At 39.3% G+C, this 21,672-nt stretch overlaps 1 protein-coding gene across 1 annotated transcript in view; it reads left to right on the top strand.

Moving 5' to 3' along the window:
- Positions 1-12,552: 12,552 nt before the first annotated feature.
- psd2 (pleckstrin and Sec7 domain containing 2) overlaps positions 12,553-21,672 on the top strand; it is a 50,504-nt gene continuing 41,384 nt past the window's right edge. Inside the window, exon 1 of the mRNA XM_042493013.2 lies at positions 12,553-13,099. The gene's annotated coding sequence lies outside the window, so the exon portion shown is untranslated. The remainder of the gene's footprint in view (positions 13,100-21,672) is intronic.

Here is a 21,672-nt window from a genome sequence, read left to right on the forward strand (position 1 = left end):
TTTATGATGCTAATTTCATGATGATTTCCAAGATAAAATTTGTCATTTAATCTAAGACAAGAAAAAAAAATGCTGTCTTGAAAGTAAAAATGATCTTGTGAATAAAAAAAAATCTCAGTCAAAAAATGAATATTTTGTAGCAGTAACTTATTAATAAAAACCTTATTTTCCATGCTGAGAGTGAAAATAATGTCATCAGTTTAGTGAGATTTACCCCAAACTTCCAGGGCATTACGCAAAATGAAACCACAGCTGTCATCTGTCAATACAGACAGGTTTCCACCAAAACCTGTGTTTCAGTGATACCAGACACCCGTCTGTTTGTCTCTCAGTTTGTCACTGGTATCAGGGCAGAAGACTCAAGGTCTGTACACACACACACACACACACACACACACACACACACACACACACACACACACACACACACACACACACACACACACATGAACACACACAGCTTTGATCTGCTCGTCTATGTGAGGACCAATATTTCTGAAACAACTATTCTTATCCTAGAAGTTAATATCAACCCAAATCTGAAGCTAAATTTAATGTTGACGTCACCAAACCTAATTCCAGCGTTAGAATGTAACTAAGAACATAAACTCAAGTACTGTACTTATGTACACTTTTGAGGTACTTGTACTCTACTTGAGTACTTTGTTTTCATGTCACATTACTGAAAAGGGAAATATTTTACTTTCTTACTTAACTATATCTATTTAAAAGCTTTAGTGAATCGTTACTGTGATCAATAAATGATTGTGCATTAATATAGATAAAGGTAATATTTTATTGATCCCTTGTTTCACAGAAGTATATAAATATGAATTTAAATGTTATAATGAAATGGACCATTGTGCATAGTTAGCACTTTTAATTTCGTGTACCTCAAGTATGTTTGGGTGCAAATACTTGGGAACTTTTACTTGAGTCAGATTTCAAATACAGGACTTTTCTTTTTATTTTATTACCCAGATTTACAGTAAATTGGCCAAAGTTATTTGATTTGATTTAATATTTTAAAATTTAATTTCTGTTGGTCTTCTCCTATTCTTATCTTTGTAGCCTGTTGTTCATGTCAGGAGGTGTGGATTTCAAAAAGATAAAAGAAAGAGCATCTTTACACCAGCAAACAATCTCTTTCCCTCTGAGGTCAGGGTCAGCTCTGCCAGTTTAAAACAAAACTGTGATCTACGGCTCAAACATAAAACAGTTAATGATATACCTGTGATCAGATAGTAAGGATATTCCAGTATGAGACTTTAGAGGAGGAAGGTGTGTGCATGTCATTACTTATTACTTTTTGTGTACATAATGACATGTTTCTAATGATCAGACTTTAGGCTGCACCTTTTACAGTAAGTTTCACTGTTAGCAGGAATTATTTAACCAGGAAATGTTTTCCACAGAAACGAAGTTATCTACAGCTCGCTGTCGCAGTCTCACCTTTATCTTGACTTGGTTAAGCACACCTTGGGAAAATCCCACCAAGGCATTGTCACTGTATCTGAATCCACGTGCAGGAGATTAAATATGTGGTCACACTGAAATGGTAATTATGCATGCACAGCGCCCTCTGCTGGAGGAAGGCAAGACAGCAAGTCAGTCAGGATCCCTGTGTCATAAGACAGAAGAACAAAAAAATAAAACCTAACAAAGCTTCGACAGGACAGCCTTTCATATAAAAAACATTATGTCTTGTGAATGCATATAATAATAGTTATCTACATAAAAAAATATTATAGTATAATTAGTTGCCTGCAAGTCCAAAACTCTAATATTTACCTCATATTTACATCTTTTATGTATTTAAAAATTAGAAAGAGTTCAAGAAAATTGGTGGTCAAGGTGGTTTTAAAAAGTACTTATTAAATTGTAATAATTCGTAAAATAATTTACAATATATAATTATAATCTTATTAATATTTGTTTTTCCTTAGATTTTTTTTCTATTTTCACTTGCTTTTAAAAAAAACAGTTTGTGGAACATTTCTTACCAAATTGCTTGTTGCCTTATTCTCCATGTTTTTGAAAAGAAATCACACTAGTGTGCTCAGGGTTCAAAGGTTAAAATATGTGTGAAAGAAGTCCAAAATCAACACAACAAAAGTGATGTCAATCCAGGTTTCAAAGGGTTAAATGGTTTCTTCTTTTTCTAGTTTTGCTCATGTTGACTTTTGAGCCGCTAACAGGATAATCCAGCCTTACTCTTTTATCCTTTTCTTGGAGACTATCACCAAAAGTACTTAGTCAACATTTTCCATGACCTTTGACCTCTGATATTGAACATACATCATTGCACAGAAATCAAGCACAGGCATCCAATAAGTCTCTGTCCTCTACTGAGACCAAATCTGCATAATCTATCTTGTCCATCCATCAGCGTCTCCACATGCTGCTTTTAATTCACTGTCTATCTAAATACAACACAAAGATTATAATTACAAAATGTCCCAAGTGACACTGACATCAGTTGCTGACAAAGTTCTTTTTTTTTCTTTTAACCACAAGATTGTACTTCCCATCATGCTTTTGGGGCCCAATTCAACAGCATGGTCGGGCAAATTTTTCCATGGCAAAATTATTGGTATTCCAACATGTTCTCCCCTCAACAGCCACATGTTTAATGCATGGAGCCCACCGACATGGAGCCTGCTCTGTGAAGTGGATGTGCATTAGCATGGATTCACATGAGAGATGCATGTGGTTAAACAGACCGCAAAGCGTTGCTTTAGTCCCCAAAGTAATTTCACTGGCAGTACAAGCCAAGCTGGAGAATGCACCCTTGGGTGGTCGATGTATCGTCCTACCATGATACCGCGCGTTAACTGTTTTTGCATAATTTGCATAATGAGATTGAAAGAGTTTTAAGATGACTTTAACATCATTACATCACATAGGCTGCTATTATCAGGTGCATACAGCAATAGAAACACCCTCTGTAGATATCAGTGTGTTAATATTACATTCAGAGAACATTTTACTGTAATCAGGTTTTGTATGGAGTGGAAACGAAGTGGCGTGTGGGAGTCAGCAGGGAAACTGCTGGTTACATGATATGGGTGAATAAAGTAACATGACTGGGAACATAAAGGAGCTTCCTATAACTGTTAAAACAGCTTTACTGACTGACTTAATGTGGATTAAGGGGGAATTGAAAAACACTGTAGACACAAATTTGACATATTATTCACCTTCACAAGTTAATGTGGCAAATGTCTTAGAAAACAGTTAATCCAAGCCATAGGCTTACTGAATTTCGGGAATTCGATTTTGCCATTTAAGTACATAGTGTCAATGAAATCTGTGAAATTGAGAGTTAGGGAATTACATACTGATATACTTTGGTTGACACACTACTTTGTTTTCTTATTTTACAATAAATGTTACTAATTATCTAATGCACATAAACTAATATCAGTACAGTTAATATTTTGAGTTACAAAACAATCCTGTTGTAATGTGTTGTGTAAGGGATAATGCCTGACAAAGGGGTCCATTACCAGGAATCAATGGCAAACGTGGAGGAGTTAACCATATGACGAGCAGATAATTCCTGATAATGGCTACCTTGGAGGACATTATACCACTTATACCATGGTCACTATCCAAAGGAGAAAAAAAAGTTTATATCATATATATTATATTTTTATGCGTTTTGCAGTCAAAATCTTAGGTTTCCAAAACCCATAACTTGGTTTCTATGGTAACACCTGAGGGTTTACGTGGAACAATCATTACCGCCCCATAAGGTTCCTTTGCAATGGAGATGTTATTTAATCCTCCAGGTAATAGGAGATATTTCTATTCCACTCTTCAGCTCAGCTAGCCAGAAAGCTAACGTTATGCTAGCAAGCTTAAAAGTCAGTAACACTGCTTGGTTGAGAAACAGTAGATATTAGATGAGATTATGTTTAACAGCAAGATGAGCTAGCTATCCAGCCATGTCATTGTCCCCACATCAATATCAAGATTTTTAAGTACTGTAGTGACTCTCTCCCGTTCAAAATAAAAAAGTCACTCAGTTGCTTGTTGGCATTTGTTTGATGCGTGAATGAAAATGAAATGTCCAAAAATAATGTAGATTTATTTGCTCCAGTTAACAACAAACGTAACGTAAAAGTAACAACAAATAATAAAGCGGGCCAAACATCCACTTATTTTACAGTATAGTCAGATTTTACCACAAAAACTCCACAATTTCCTCTCATTCATGGTCTTAAACTGTTGGCTCCTACCCCCAAGCAACACCTGAATCCATTCATTCACTGATTAAATAAACTCTGACCCAAGGACCGGCAGCCAACCGGCAACACTGCGCCTCCAAGTGGTGGTAGAAAGGCAAACAAAGAACAACAAAAACATGAGGAGAAATCAAACCATAAACAAAATGACTCTTACAAGTACAAACATGACACAGCCGAGATTTTCCTCCCATGGGTTATGCTGGGGCTAACTGGGTACCAAGGGGTTATGGGTTGAATGTGGGTATTTTAACTGGGGCCCGCTTGGGTAAACCCACCCGTGTGGGCAGTTGGCATGGGGCCATTATGGAACCAGTAGACACTCCCATGTAGGGCCCATTTTTCAGCCCATTTACTACCCACATGGGCCCCACATGCAAATGCTGGCAGGGAAGCAGCGAGTTGAATAGCAAATGGGATGTGCAATGATTGCATTAGTTTAGAGGGGCAGTTTAGTTACAGTCTCCATTCTGTGGTGTTCAGTTACTGAACCAAAACAGTAAAGTTGTAGATTCTTAAACCAAAAAATGAGTTGAAAGGTAGGGACTCCTTCCTTATTCCACTCAGTCTGTCAAGCCATTGTTAATATAAAAATATCGATTAGTGCAGCTTTAATTTACAGACATTTGTCATGATAAGTGTTCCTGATACAATATGTAGAAAATTGAATGGAATGTGAAGCAAATGCGTTGATAGAAATTGGAAATGCCATTACTTTCAGTAGAAATATATATATTTCCCCAGCTTTGCAGTACTAGCCTAAAGCCAACTTGTTTGCTGGGAGCAGTGCCCACCAGGCTCAAAGATGAATGCAGACAACACTGTAGAAACTGTCACATTTAAAAAGCAGCGGAGACCATCTTTCTGAGATGTGAAGTGAAGGGAAAACACCAGTGAATTTCATTTTGACACTGAAATACACCCAATATACACATGATACTATGTATGTACAAGCTACTTGTTTCATTATGTGATACTTGTTTTTTGAATGTCATTTTTTTAGCACCATGGGGCCAGACAAAGGGTCATGTACCAGAGAAAGAAAACACATTTGAAGCAAATTTGAGAGACAACTTGTATGCTGTTTTTTCCCCTTAAGAACCAAGCACTGAGATAGGTGAATTTGTTGAAGTAATAGATGCCTTAATTTATTTTCTACCAGATAAGGCAGGTATACAACTTAAGCCCAGTGTACAGTGATGTTGCACCACCAGGACTAAAGGTTTAATTAAATTCTGCTATGTTCAAATATCGTGATAACGTCCTTTAAATGGCATATGTTAGCTCATAAGAGGGACCACCCAAGGAACAAGACTCCTGCTGTGTATCAACATGCTGCTGCAAACTTTTCAACAGTCAGATGTCCATATTTTTTCTTCCATATTTACAACTTGGCGCACAGGGGCCAGACTGTGGCACTGTTGCTATGGTGACTGGCTGGTCTGTCTGTTGACCCGCTTGCCCAGCAGACTTATAGTTGGCACACACACACACACACACACACACACACACACACACACACACACACACACACAGAGTGTTTCTAACACACACGGCGCATTCTGTCACCATGTTGGCAAGGTCGCTGGTGGTTTCCTTGTTTTTCTGTCTGGCTGTCTCTCACACTCCCTCCCTCCCTCCCTCCCTCACACACACACGCGCACACACACACACACACACACACACACACACACACACACACACACAGAAACACGTGAACATAAATTATCAAGGATGGTATTTCTCCATAATGAACATATAGCTCTTGTGTGTTTGTGTCTTTACTTTTTCTTCTCCTTGGGGAAATTTCTTGACATGGCGATTAATTTCACACTTCCTCCAGAACAAGTACTACAAAGGATAGATAGATAGATAGATAGATAGCCTTTCTTTATATTTTAGCTCAGTGTTAAGCATGAGTGGTCACAGGTGGAAGTGACTGAAGTCTAAATGAAGACCCTCCCTCCCCCTCTCTGTTTGTCTCTGTCACATGGAGGGATGTGTGTCATTGTAACCTGCTTTTTCATGACTGTGGATATAATGACCCAGATGAGAGCCACACACACATACTGACACGTTTTCACACACACGCACACGCACGCACGCACACACACACACACACACACACACACACACACACACACACACACACACACAAGTGCTGACATGCTGTGTCCCCCTCCTCTTCAGCGGTAATGAATGCTGATGAGGTAGTCAGGGGAATCACTGGAGTCCATCACACAGCCGAGTAGCTAAATAATGATGTCCATGCTGAAGAGAGGAATAATAGCTTTTTTTTACACTGAATCTAACAGATTCAGGTGAGGCTAGAGAAAGATAAATGTTGTTTAACAAGGCCATTACATTACAGATGATGCCCCTTGCTTAAATATCTGCTTACCCAATGTAGACTAATAAATGAACAGTATACAAGTCTTGTTTTTTAAGGGTGGCAACAATTATCTACCTTGAACAGGAGTCCATTTTTTAAAGACAGTAGTAAAATCTGTCAGTATGCATTTGACAACTGGAACTCCAACTGACAGAGTAGTTTGACATTATTCACCTTCCTTTTTGGGGGTTTGATGAGATACCGCTCTCATGTCTGTGTGGGAAGTGTTGAGCTAAAGCTAGGAGGTGATTAGCTTAGCTTAGCTTAGCTTAGCTTAGCTTAGCTTAGCATAGCAAGGGTAAACAGCTTGCCTGGCTCTCTCAAAAAAATACACATACTAACACATTTAGAGCTCACTAATTAACATATCATACTGTGTCTGTTTGATATGTACTGTACAAAAGTACAATTTGTGTTTCGAGGGACGTTGCATTGTAGAGAAAATGAAGACACCATATAGGATGGGGGGTGCCATCTTGAGAGGTACATGCTCTGTTTCTGTTGTGCACTCAATTAAAAAACAAGATAGTTTGCAGTGTCAGAGTATTGGTAAAGGGTAAAGTGCATCAGGTTCTGTTACCCAGCCTTTGGGCTGCCAGTTGTTGTATCCATATTGATTATCATGTTTACCAAAATAATGTTTCCAGACTAACGATTTCTCTCTGGTTTAAATTTTTTTGCTCGGCTAAGCTAATGAGTGTCTTCCTCAATAGCCTACTTAATATACAAATATGACAATTAGGCTCAGAAATAGTGAAAACAGCCTGTAAACACAATATTGACATATCCTATTAACTAACAGTTGCCATTTTAGACATCCAGCAGTTACAGAACGTTAATTTGGAGTCATGCATCTTGCAAAATGTAGCCTTAGTCTAATATTCATTCCCCTCTGTTTGGCTCTATATCAACTCCTGAGGGATACATCGAGCTCTTTAACTATGCTCCACAATTCTGACCAACTAAATGCTAACTTTGTCACTCTGCCACATGATGGTGAGTACATACTGTACATTGAGCTTTTAGAGGTTTGCCACTGAACACTGAACCTAAAATTGCAGAAAAGTAAGAGAGAGAGATGACAAACTTAGCACTACATGGCACACTCCCATGCATTCTCCACACACTAAACATTGCTGCTAAAAATTGCTCTTAATACATAGTATTAGGCAAAAACAAGTTTTCTGGGACTCCTTCAAAGATGACGCTGGTAAACATCTCCTATCATGGCTGCGGTCTAGAATGTTGTCTTGGGAGGTTTGATTTATGATTACTGAAACCAGCTTTTAATGATTCTGAAGCAACTCATGCCATTTGTGTTCATCTTCAGTGAATCTGTGCACACACACACACACACAAACGCAATCACACAGACACACAGACACAAACACAAGCGTGCGTACACACACAGATTAATTTAATATCAAATATCAGAGACACACACATGCTTTTACACTCTAAAGCACATTCTGCTATGAAGTCCTCTGATCAAAATCAAAGACCCAATCCATGTGCACACACATTCAGCAGTGTGCATGTGTTGTGTATGTGCCCGCAATGCTTTATGCTTGTGTGTGTGTGTGTGTGCCCCAGCTGTCTCACGGAGCTCCCTGTTGTTTGGCCTGCCGTGGCAGACGGAGCCAACGCTGTAAAGTCTGTGGATCGATGCTCGTTTGGAGGATTTCTCTATTTAATTCCACCTCAGTCAGCAGCACTTCATCCTTCTCCCTCTGTGTGTGTGTGCATGTGTGTGTGGGGTGTGTGCGCACACACTTGGGTGCCTGAATATGCGTCCACGTGTGTACAACATTTGTGTCTCTATCTTAATATTGAGTTGTCTGTGTGAGCATGTGCAGAGGAATGCTGCAGGAGGTCTCAGTGTGTGTGGATGCTAACATTTATGTGTGCACTTCTTTCGCCTACGCACACACACACACACACACACACACACACACACAAACAAACACACTGAGACGTAGGAGTCTTGCATCTAACGACACACACCATCAGTCTGTCTAGCACCTCCCACTTGCTTTGATTACACTCACAGTGCTATTACTTGAGCACACCAACATCAGCATATTGATTTATTTTCTTCGCTACCTGCTTTCAGTTAACACTCTTACACACATGCATGAACATGCTCGTCATGCCAGCACATATTGTGATTGCACATAAGAACATACACACAGGTAAATGCACGCATGATGGCACACATACATCTACATACTCTGACATCACAGCCGTGCACATTAACACATCATCGCAGGAGACCACCCACCCCAACAAACCAAAACGCAAGCTGTTAGCTTTTCTCCTCACCACTTACCTCCCCCTCCCTCCCCTCCCATTGTCACATCAGGGATTTCCAGTGTCCCCAACACGTTGCAGGCGTCACGGCCCTGCAGATGTCACTTAGCCGCAGACCCACCTCTTCATTTCTGCATCCATCCATCCCTCCGCCTCTCGTGGGACACGGAGGAGGGACAGAACAGGGAGCAGTGAGTGCAAGTGTGTGTGTGTGTGTGTGTGTGTGTGTGTGTTTGTGTGTGTGGCTACTGAGGGGGAAGGGAGCCGGGCAGGTTAATGAATTAGTAATTAGGATTGACGTTGCGTCTGCAGTGGGTTTCCCCCAAAACTGTTTTCACTGCTTTCTCTCTCCGGTCATCCGTGCATCCTCTGAACTCTCTTTGTCATCTTCAAACATCTGCTCCCCCGCTCCCCTCCTTTCTCCTTGCATAACCCCCCTCTACCTGTCTCACTTTGGGCCTCGCCTCTCTAACCTTCTCCTCCCCTTGTCTTCAAACGCACACCAGGCTCTTTTGTTCTGTCCACATCCTCACCCTTGCTTCCTGCATCTCTCTCTCCTTCTTCTTAAATCCTCTTTTCTCTCCTCCTCCTCTCTCCTTATCAGCCACTCCCTTCTTCTTCTGCCTCCTTCTAAAGTGCTATTGATCACTGACGATCACTGAATTGGAGGCTGAAGTTCTAAATCCATGCAGACGTTACATTAAAGCTTGGCACTGCTTTGCATTAAGGTTTGTATTCCTGAATATCCCTGAAGAAAAACACTGTTCAGTTTTGGCAGCAAACAATGCAGAGCCATATGTGTTATTGTATACTGCTGCTGTGCTTTTGTTTATGACCTTGAGGTACACCAGTAAGAGGGTACTCTCACAGCGCTGTATGTTTGAAAGACAATACAAATGGTTTCTCACTGGCTCTTGGCTTGATTTAACTCTACTGGTTTTACACGTGGGAGATGAGTGAAAGAGCAGGTTGAAAGGGAGTGAAAACTGGGTGGTGGTGCGCACATGCTGGTACAGTGGAAGAAATGTCCTTTAGGTTTTGTCAAGGGCAGAGTGAAAACAGAGGCTAATTTATAGTATATGTTGGCAGATGATATGAACTGCTTGTCTGTCAAAGAATTTCAGCATTTTGTGTTAGATCGTCTGCCATCCATCAGAACGAACACGGCAGCATCACCACAGGCTCAGAGCATCATTTTCTGTTTGACAGCACAATCGCAGATATTTCAAACCATGTTTATCACTGTCGCTCTGTCTGTCTAATAAAAAAAATCAGACCCCCAATTCATTCTCCAGATTGACAAAGTATGTATATAAATATAGACACACAAAAGCATGTACACTCTATTAATAGAAATCAAAGTTTTTCAGAAAATGTCAGCTAACACTCAAAGCTATTCATCTTTGTTCTCCAGCAGCCTACATAACTGATTGTCTTCTTTACAGCAGTTTAATTAGTGGTATTTCTCTTTTAGATGGGCCGTAATTATAGTCCCGCCACAAAGGAAGGAATATTGACGGTTTCTTCCAGAATGACTGGCACCTTTAGAAAAGAGGAACTAGTGAAGATCAGCAGAAAATATTGTTAATACCACAAGTAATGAGGTGCTTTATGTGGTCACACTAACTCTGATGGCATTCTCAATTGCTTACAAAAATTTGACCAAGAGAAATTTTAATAGAGAATATTTTCTGTGAAAAATGTGATAAACAGGATGTACCCGACTTATCACTCAGTATGTGTTGGAATAGGCTCTGCTCAGTTACTGAATAGATAGATGGAAAACTTTATTTTCAAAAAAAAAAAGTGACATTCTTGAAATATTGTTAATGCTATCCTTGCTCTCATTGATCAGGGGTGGAGACAGACATTGTAAACATTTGGGGCCATGCTTTCCTGGAGAGATTTTTTTTTACCCTATTTCCAGAAGCTATACGAACAATTTTTTGAACCATATGAGATAATAGAATGCCTAAAAATCTGTATATCATTTAGGAAAAACATGATAGCTGACAAGGAAAACAAATCATCCTGCAGAGCCTCGTTCTCCAACTTTCTTTGTTCTGTGACCAACACAGCAAATGATGAGGATGACTTATGTCACTCCTGCCACCTAAAAAGAGGCAAAAGCCTTTCCTTACACAGAGATTACGCTAGAGCCGCTATGAAGTCACTTCTTTTCATTTTTACACAGAACCAAATAGCAGCAGCATCATGCCACTCCAGTGTGGGATTTTAGACAGCATGCCAGCACCACAGAAGCAAAAGAGGTGTGGTGGAGTTGACACTTAACACAACATCAGCCTCCAATGTGACAACACAGATGCGCTGGCAGTGCTTTCTAACAAATGCCAAATGGCATAACAAGGCAGCTAATAGTCCCATCCTGCTGCCTGTCCCCTTGTTTTTATTCCCTCCTGTGCCAGCTTAAAGGCAAGACAATTCACCCCGTTCCATAATCGTGCCTTTTATACAGAACATTTACGATCATAACGACGCAATTTTCCCGCCTTGAACAGGCAGTGTAAAAAGGGCTGTAAATGGTCTGATGTTACTGTTAAATTGTTAAATTACATATAGGTAGTGTAGGAATTAGGCGTCAACGGTATTACTAATCTAGAAATTTATTTTTTGTTATACCTGTTAAAACCTGCTGCATTTTAAGCCAAGACATAATAATTTGGGCTGCTCTAATTACAAATCAGTGACCTCCAACGATGTCAAGTATATGTGCAATACTCTGAATTTAATATTAGGGCAACAGAAAATCATTAACTCAATTAATTAAATTTCTTTCTGGAATAGTATAGATTCAAGGCTTTTGAGAATACATTTGGGGCTGTAGCCCCAGGAGCCCCCACTTGCTCTGCCCCTGACAGTAATTACAGTAAATAAATAGTGACTCTCTAGTAGACCAACATCACAGGCTAACAGTAACCATCAGGTCAAAGATCAGGGAAATGTTGTTGTTAAATGAAATAACAACATGCCAGAACTGAACACAAATATCTGAGACTGATTTAAAGGGCACAGTATCATGCCAAGTAAATCTAAATTCTCTATCATTAGTGTGGGACGTTACTTACACAACATAATTTAAGCCCATATTTTAGCTGTAAATCTCTGTTGCATTGACTTTTGAATTTACGTCACTTGTTTTGGCATAATTATATTTTAATTTGTTTTATTTACAAGAATATCTTACAATCTATTTTAAAAAAAGGCTATTGAGTGTTTCATGGGTCATGTTTTTCCTTGCAGACAACAGATTCCTATCTAAACCAAACTCCAGCATGACCAATGCTACATCCTGGATATGACAGCTGCAGGACTTTGGACCTTGGACAGGACTATTTGACTTGTCTGTAAATAATCAACATGCTCTGTTTTTCTGGTCAATTCCCAGACGTTCTTCCAAAAAAACATGTGTTCCCAATACTTGAGTTTGGTGAAATCGGCGAAATATTTGCCAAGTCGAATAACTCATTCTTCTGAGAACATCCTGTAACCCTCCCAAGGTCCTTTGGGTGTCCATGGATCTCAGTCTGGGAACTACTTGACGCCCTCACTCTGCATCCAGCTCCTGTGATAAAGTTCAAGCCTACCCTATATTAATTAAATTCATTCTAGGTCTGAGCAGTTATATACTTGGCCAGAGAGGAGAATGACTTGTGTCAACACAACTGTCAGTGCTAATCTTCACTGCAGGCTACAGTGTCTGATATCAACAGGCCCTCGAGACACGTCCCGTTCACAGCGCGCGGTAACCACGGGAGAGTGATGGTGCTCCCGTGCAGTCCTCAGAGCGGAATTACAATTTCTCAGCTGCCAGTCAAACACACACAGGCTCCGCGGAGAGGAGGAGACGGAGAGGACGCCTCCGTTCATCCATCCATTCATCAAGCCGCTCAGTAATCGCTCTGGACCTCCCGCGAGCCCCTACCAGCCTGAGCGGAGGCGCGAGACGACACCACGAGCTTCAACGGCGGCCGTGAACAACGGTCGCACGCGCATACCGGTGAGAGGGGGGCAGCTGGGAAGGACGTGGAGAGAAAAAAGAGCCCGTCTGTCAGTGTTATTCCCCGGTGTGGATGTGGAGAGACCGCAAAACTCTGCTTTCCAGCCCCTGACTGAGCGCATTTTACCGGTGAGTGGAGAAACGTTATACCGGACACGTTCAAAGTGTTATTATTTTTAAGCTAGTAGCGCTGCGTTAGCGCAAAAAAAAAAATCAATTTGACCGGCATTTAACGTTGCTTAGATATCATGGAGCGTATTTTAGTTCATGAGTAAGACGGGCATTTCTCATGGAGGCTGCGTTGAGGTTTCCTGTTTTTCTTGCTAATCTGTGACCAAAAAGGCACACACAGCCTGCAGCCTGCTCGCACCGGCAGGCTTTAGGACAGCCGTGTTTGTGGAGCTAATATAGGCTGAAAGATATGCACCGTGCGGGCCGTGGGATTTTTATGGAGGTGTGTTTTTCTTTTCTCTCTCTCTTCCCCTCCGAGAAGAGAAAGAGAAAAGCGTTTCCTTTCCGCTTTTAGGAGGACAAGTCGATCTTGAAACGCGACCAAGGTCTATTTTGGAGGAAAAGAAAGACACCGGCCTCATTTGAGCTTGAACCGTGTCTCCCAGCCATCCTGTTGTCATGGTTACTGGGCTCGAGGAGGCTGGGAGAACATGGCTGTCTCGCGCTGGGCTCTCTCACTCTCTCCCTCTCTCTTTCACACGCGCACACACACATACACACAGGAGAGAGAGAGAGACAGGAGAGAGAGACAATAAGCCCTGTCTTATCTGGTGTTTGTTTATGTCTTTTTAAGAGTATTGGAAGACACTTTGGAAAAAGGACCAGGCACACAGTAATCTCATTACACATTTTAAAGTATATCCTGTTATCCTATTCACATGTTAAAGCCCCCATAGTAGCTATATACTGACAACAGATGACTTATAGAGAACTATAAAATAGGAATACACAATATTGGATTTTTTTTTATATCCAACATGCCGATATAACAACTCATTTGGCCAGGAACCGATACTGATATCCATACATGCACTTCTTTTGCCACCTAATTTTAGCGATCATCAAGTCTCTTCTGTAGTGGAATTAACATAATATTGTGCATACTCTTATCATGATGGCCCACCAGCAGATGGAGATGTTAAATACAGTGCTTTTAAGTGTATGTAATATTCATTTATTGCACAAAATAAGGATAATACCTCCACTCAGGGTTAACCCTTTTGTAACTTAACAGTTATTGAAACCTTTAAACCCTGAGCAAATTGGTTTGATTTCTTTCAAATGTAAAAAGATTGAGATCCGCACACCAGGAAGCTCCCATTAAAGGATTTTTGTTCTGCAAAAACATGTGACGTTTCGAGCCAGTATGCCTCAGTCTGAGGAAGAGCAACCTGGCTCAAAACGTAGCCTGTTTCATCTTGTTTATCTTGGATCTAGCACCCACTACGGGATGTGTGTGACTTATCTTGAAGTTCTCTTGATTTCTTTCAAAGAAACATTGGGAAAAAGGCAAAAAGTAACTTGGCAAGAAATCTCCTGCAAGTAGATTAGATTAAGAATATTTTTTATATAATTGATTGTGTATTTTATATATACAATTATCATAATTATATACCTGAAATTAGTTTTAATTTATTATAATTTTCAAGTAGTTTTTACTTTTCTGATTAAATTTGTTTTTGTTTTGTGGTTTTCTAAATTTCAAGTAATTTTCTTGTACTTTTTGCTAATTTCTTGCTAATTTCCTCTGCAATTGGTCATCGCCTTAACATGCTTTTGAAAGAAATCAAGCCAGTTTGCCCAGGTTTCAAAAGGATAATGTTCTTTACACATTCACTTTTTCAATAACAAAACATCGCTTGGTAATATTGTCAGAAATCAGTATGTTGACTGATTCCAATCTTTCGTTTTAAAACCAACATCTGCTGATACTGATTACATGCCGATATTATCATTGATCCCTAATATAACACCATAAGCCCAACCGCATATACAGGAATCTTATAAAAATATAGTTATTTTATGGCAGTTTAAGCTTCTGGTCTTATCTTTTTTTCTTACAGGACGTGGGTGGCTTCTTTTAAACAGGTGTTTGATAGCAGGTTATTTTTTATCCCCGAAAGCACAGTCACTATTATCTTAATTATAGACATTTACATGTCTAGTCTAGATCCATTGTAATTCATTCCCCCCAATACAAATGTAGGTTCTACCAGACCAAAGTGCAGCTCCCTCCAATGTAATAGTCTTGAACTCAAGGTGTCAGACATCCCGACACCAGCAGCAGCACCAGACCGAACCGTTTACATCTTCATTTTCTCCTGATTCTCTTTCTTATTGTCCTTCTATTTGTTTTTATCCTTCTAATTATCCCTCTAATGGCTCAAATGACACAATGGTTTATCAGAAACATCAGTATCAAAACCTTTTAGTATGCAACCTTAAAGAAATCTTTTAAACCATGTTTAGACAAAATATTATTTGGTTTGCAAATATGTGAAACACATGAATATTTAATGTATATTAACACTGAAATTCCAACATGAGACCATGCAGTTTTGCAAATCACTCAGATGCCAGAAAGGGCATCTTGTGTGTATGTGTGTGTGTGTGTGTGTGTATGTATGATAGAGTGAATTTGCATGATAAAACGGAAATGCCCGGGGAAAGACGAGATAAATCACCACATTACTGTGAGCATGTATTTAGATGTAAGCGTTTGTAGAGTGACAAAGCTTGAGTGGACAGTTGACCTTGACAGCACAGAAGTGACATATTGGGGTGATTTGAGAGCTGGCTGACTCTTACGCTCCAGTAGGCTGGTGTGGCTTGTTGGAGGCTCTGTGGTCATAATGGTGTGACTGGTAGCCAGGCTTGGAGAACACCCTGGACGACTTCCAACTCCGTATTTTCCTGTTTTCCTTTCCCGGGCTTAAGACCAGGAAATGATTTTTCTTCCTCTGTCTGCATCTGTGCTTGTAGCACAACAGCATTTTTGAAAGGTGACTCCATCTCTGCATTGAGTGTGTGTGTGTGTGTGTGTGTGTGTGTGTGTGTGTGTGTGTGTGTGTGTGTGTGTGTGTGTGTGTGTGTGTGTGTGTGTGTGTGTGTATGTATGTATGTATGTATGTATGTATGTATGTGTTGGCTGCATTGCCAGTGCTGCACTCAGCCTGCATATTATGAACAGGGTCAGTAGGTCATTAATAGTATAAGACTGCAGTGTTTTTCTTCATGTGTCTGATAAAGAAATGAGAACAGGAGCAGGGAAGTCTTAGCATTCAGATCTGGTCAGCATCCATCAGTTTTGAGCTGATAGCTTCATAAATTAATTTTGGTTACTAATTAGCTTTTTTTATTAGAAGTATTTAGAGGGTTGTCCTTGTGGGCTTGATGGGGCAGCCCTTTGAAACCTGGATCCGCATCAGTTTTCTTGTGCTGTATTCAGACAGCTTTCACAAGCATTTGAATCTTTTAAACCTGAGCAAATTTGTTTGATTACTTTTGCAAACATAGGAAAAAAAAGGCAATGAGCAACCTGGCAAAAAAAGTCCTGCACGCTGCAAGAGATTAACAAACGGTGACAAGAAAATGACTTGATGACCTGAAAATTTCCTAAAAGAAAAAAAACCCAACAAAATTCAAGATGATGTTATTATGTTTATGTCTACTTTCAGTTGATTTTCTGGTAAAGTTTTTCTTGCTATTTTTTGGGTCATTTTATGTAAAGTTGCTCATTGCCGTCTTGTCTTTCTCTGTCGTTTACCAAAATAGTATAGAAAATATACGGTATATAAAATATGTGACACTGATGTGGTTTTGTATCTCTGTGTGGGCAACTCATTCAATTTGTGACTCAGTTAACATTTCAGAAGAACAGATAATCTACTCAATGACGGTGACTGCAGTGAAGCACCAACAGTGTGTCCCTCACACCACTTGTGAATACTGTGGTGGTGCTTTTCAGTTAGAAACCCCTCATGGTGGCATACAGCACAAACAAAAGACCTGCACAAATGTTTTTCTTTTTTTTTTCTTTTAAATGAATGCGGGCAGCACTACAAATGTAATGAGGTCAGACAAGTTAAAAGTGGTCAATTGACTGACTGTTCCACCACTTAAACTCAGATAAAGGTGGTGCAGTGATGCCCAACACAAGTGTCTGCAGACAGAATGGTGCTTTCAGAATGATTTACCAACAGATAAAAACCATCGATAGATAGATAGATAGATAGATAGACAGATAGATAGATAGATAGATAGATAGATAGATAGATAGATAGATAGATAGATAGATAGATAGAGATTAAGGATTAAGGAGATTTAAGGTTTTTATGCAGCGCACGAGTCTCTATAATATAATGTTAAGGCTCCAGTTTAATCACTTCATATTGCAATATTGCAAGTCATATGGTATTGTGTCAGAAAAGCCGCAAAATGATTTTATTCTCTATTGTGCAGGCCTGTCATTTGTCAAACTCTCAGGGAATCCTGGGTAATCCACTCCACTGCGCCATGTTACATTCAGTCACTGCCAATAACATCTGGTCATGGTGCAGCTCCACTTGAGGAGGAGAGGCGTTAAATGCCCTGCTTCAGGACAAAAAAGTATCCAGTTATCAGTGGGGTTTGGTGATTAATAAGGGTGCTTTGACTGGTCGGGCAGCAATCATTATTAGGAGATATTTGTTTGAAATGGTTTGATTGGTGGTCTCTATGGTCCTGCTAAAATGGCTTTTCCAGTCTAGCATTTCAGGCTGCTACAAGGTTACATGGACACTAATGCATTTTTGTTTTAAAATGCGTTATTATTACTATGTTTTTGCTAAGTTTGAAAACTCCAGGAATAAGTTTTAGTTTGGACGCACAGAAACAGAGACTATTTTAAATGATGTGGATGCTGCCATCCACATTCACCTCCAGAATTTCTTTAGTCTTACCATATTTGCTTTGCAATGACTCCCAGTCTTACGTTTTCTTCCACTTTGACTGCCTTCCACTCATACGTTACCTTTGGTAACAGTTTTACCCTGTCATCAGCCCAAACAAAGAAATCTCTGGTTTTATTTTCGCCATTGCTGTTCTTCCTTGTAGTATTTTCTGAGTGACCAAACGCAGATTAGATGCTTTGCTTACTGTTTACGCCGACACATGCATTCCCTCTGTATCTGAATGGTCATATCATGTGTGTTTACAGATGTGTTAGTACGGACGGAGAAAATATCTGAACTGGTGCTCAAACGATCGCACGTATGGAGAAACCTTTTCTATTTTAAAACACTGTTTTAAAATGACAGTGTGTTATTGTCTCTCTGAATAATTATTTCAATATACTTTCTCATCTCTTAATTTTTATATTTAACATACAATGCTATTAAAGACAGTTAAATCTGTAAATCAGTAATGTTGCATGATAAGGAGAAGGCTTCAAATCGTCAGTGTGATTGGTGATAAGTCTTGGTCGATACCGTTTCCAGTAATCAGTGATTGGCACTAAACATTCTGAGTAATTACAGATTTTCAACGGAAAGCCTTTGTTTATAACTGTCGGCATAGAGTATGAAAGGTAAAGGGGCATTAACCATGCACGCTGCTCACAGTGTTGACAGAAAGAGAAGAACAGGAATGGAAGTATTCAAACATTATTCCAAAACGGTTTGTCTGACTGTTAGCGTTGTAGTCATACTATCTAAGTAGTGTGAGTTACAGTTGCTACTTCTGATGTGGGACATATTTGGAGCAGTAGTCTAAATTTCAAAGTGTCCCTGGGTGCAGTACTGAACCCTGCATTTCTCCTGATGGCTGTGCCATCATTATGTTACATTAATTTTTATCTGATAGGCAGGCGGCATCTTGTATGGTAGCCTCGGCCACCAGTTTGCGAATGTATGTGTGTTTAGAACTTTAAGATATATACACACACACACACACACACACACACACACACACACACACATATATATATATGTGTGTGTGTAGTAGAAAGCATTTTTCAAGCTTTTTTGAAGATATCTTGACCTCTGATTCTTTGATTTTGTCATTTTTCTGCCTCATAAAGATATGATTCAAAGATTAGGAAGAAATTGAAAAGAAAAAGAACAAAAAAAACTGTGAGGAAATGAACTGGAAAAGGGCTTAAAATTATAATAATTCTGTAACATAGTATTAAATATATATATATATATATATATATATATATATATATATATATATATATATATATATATATATATATATATGATTGTGTGTGTGTGAGTGTGTATTTGTGTATTTGTGTGTGTGTGTAATTATAAATATAGTTTTTCCCTAGCTTTAGTTCCCTTTTTCCTTAGCTTTTTGGAGACAACTCTCTAAATCTATTAATTCATTGCAATTTGGGGAACATTTCTTATCTTAAGTTTCTTATTGCCTTTTTTTGATTAAATCACACGTATTTGCTCAGACTTTACCATTTTAAATACTTGTGAAAGGCATCTGAAAGTAGAACAAGAAAAGTCATGTCGCTCCAGGTTTTAAAGGGTTGATCAGTCAAGCTGAGGGCTTGGGTATATGGAGACTCTCAAATATCACATTGTTTTTGGCCATAAAGCTCAAAGTTGATATTGTAATGATATTGTAGGGTTGACTATTGGTGCTTTCTTTACACAGATTTTTGACAAATTATCATCAGTAATGTGAGTAGAATGAGATGGTTATTAAAGGCAAATAAAAGTTAGCTGCCACAACAGTCTGATAAGTTCAGGAAATTACTTTACTGTAATGCAGCCTTTAAAACTAGGAAAAAACAACACTTACTATATTACGATAGCCAAAAACGAATACAGTATCTTGACTCATATCATGATATTGATATAATATCGCTATATTCCCCAGCCCTAGTCAAACCACAATATTGAACTTTAGGACACAGTGCAGGAGCTGGATCGGCTTGTTATTCCAGTATAGACCTGCTCTCTCTGGAGAAGTGTTTTCCTTATTTCTTTAGCCTCCAGTCTTATTACCTCAAAAGTGTTTCTTTGGCATCTTTCTGCCTATACAGACCAGTCATGCTTATCGCTGGAAAGTCCCAGCGGACTGCGGCTCTGTGTCTCTGGGATCAATAAATTACGCCATGGTGCGTGTCTGTGCGTGCGTTGTGGTGTGCGTTTGTGTGTGCATCAGAGAGTGTGTGCGTATGTCTGAGTGAGGCAGAAAGACAGGCAGAGAGATTGAGAGAGATATAAAAGGCACAAGAGACAGAGAAGAGCTATTTAATGGCGACTTGGCCTTTTATCCAGCGTCATCCTCACTGGATTGGTTAGTTTATATGTCTGGATGGGCATGTTGTCAGATGTGTGATTGTGTGTCGTTCACATGATTGACAGATGGTCCGATCGCAATTAAATGAAAATTGATAAGGCTTAAGGGCCCCAGTGTTCTGCTGACAAAAGTGGAATGCAATAAGTCTTTCCTGATAGCCATTGTATACACAGAGACACAAAGAGACAGACACACACACACACGCACACACACACACACACACACACACACACACACACACACACACACACTTTCTCTATCATTGACTGTGTTTTTCTCGATCCATCTATGTTGAGTGTGTGAGCACATCTTCCCTTCCTCCTCATAGTGCTGTTCACTTCCACAGTCTCTCGTTTTCTGCTTGCTAAGACCCATTTACCTCAATCACAGAGAAATGAGAGGCTGAAACAGAGAAAAGAGAGCTGAGTTAGACTGTGAGATAGCAGAAAACATAATGTAGAACAGATGAAGAAGAGAGAGTGGGAGAAAAACAGGACACTGGAGACACAAAGAGAGGGAGAGAGACAGAGAGAGAGAGAGAATTCCCACTTTGCGTGTCTAGTTTCATAACTGTTCACTGTTTCCATTTATGGGGATGTGTCACTGTTTTGTTTATGTGTGTGTGTGTGTGAATTTGACTGTGTGTTAATACGCTCAAATGCATTTTGTGTAATTGCATAAACGGATGCAAACTGTTTGTTTGCATATGCTTAGTACATGCATGTTAATGTGAGCTCCAGTAGATGGAAATTTGTTTCAGATATTCAATACCTGAATTAAGGATTATTTGAGTTCATATGTACAGGGTTTCCATGATCATGGAATCAAATGACATGAATGTAACATAACAGTGAATTTGTTTAATGTAGCTGATGACATAATGTAGCTCTAATATGCCTTGACGTGTTACAACGTTTTGGTTATGTTATGTTTTTGTTTGTTTGTTCATCATGTACATTTCTTCATATTCTCTCCCGTCTCTGTCTCTCCCTTCATGTACGTCAAATAATTTTTTTAAGAGCTTTTGATTATATGAGGGGAATACAGCTTTAAATGGGTGTATTTAACGGCTGTATGTAAATGACACCATTTGATGAGAGATGAGATGCTGAAATTATGTTTGAATCGAGTTTGAATTTCATATGTTTGAAAAATGCCGGGTAAGTGGGGCAAGAAAAAAAAATATTATTTTGAGTCCTTGAAAAGATTTGAATTTTTTTCCATGACAATGTGTGGAAACCCTGTACTTACAACTCTCTGATTAGTCATGACAATGTTTCATGAAAATAAATAAATATTCTATTACCAGTTTTCCAGATGTACTGTACCTTTCTAAGTCATAATGGAGTTAATAAATCATGTCCAATCCATGCTGTCAAGAGGCATATGAT

This window comes from Plectropomus leopardus, chromosome 8 (genome assembly GCF_026936395.1).
Source record: "Plectropomus leopardus strain MGB_pleo_1.0 chromosome 8, ASM2693639v1, whole genome shotgun sequence".
Taxonomy (NCBI): Eukaryota; Metazoa; Chordata; class Actinopteri; order Perciformes; family Serranidae; genus Plectropomus; species Plectropomus leopardus.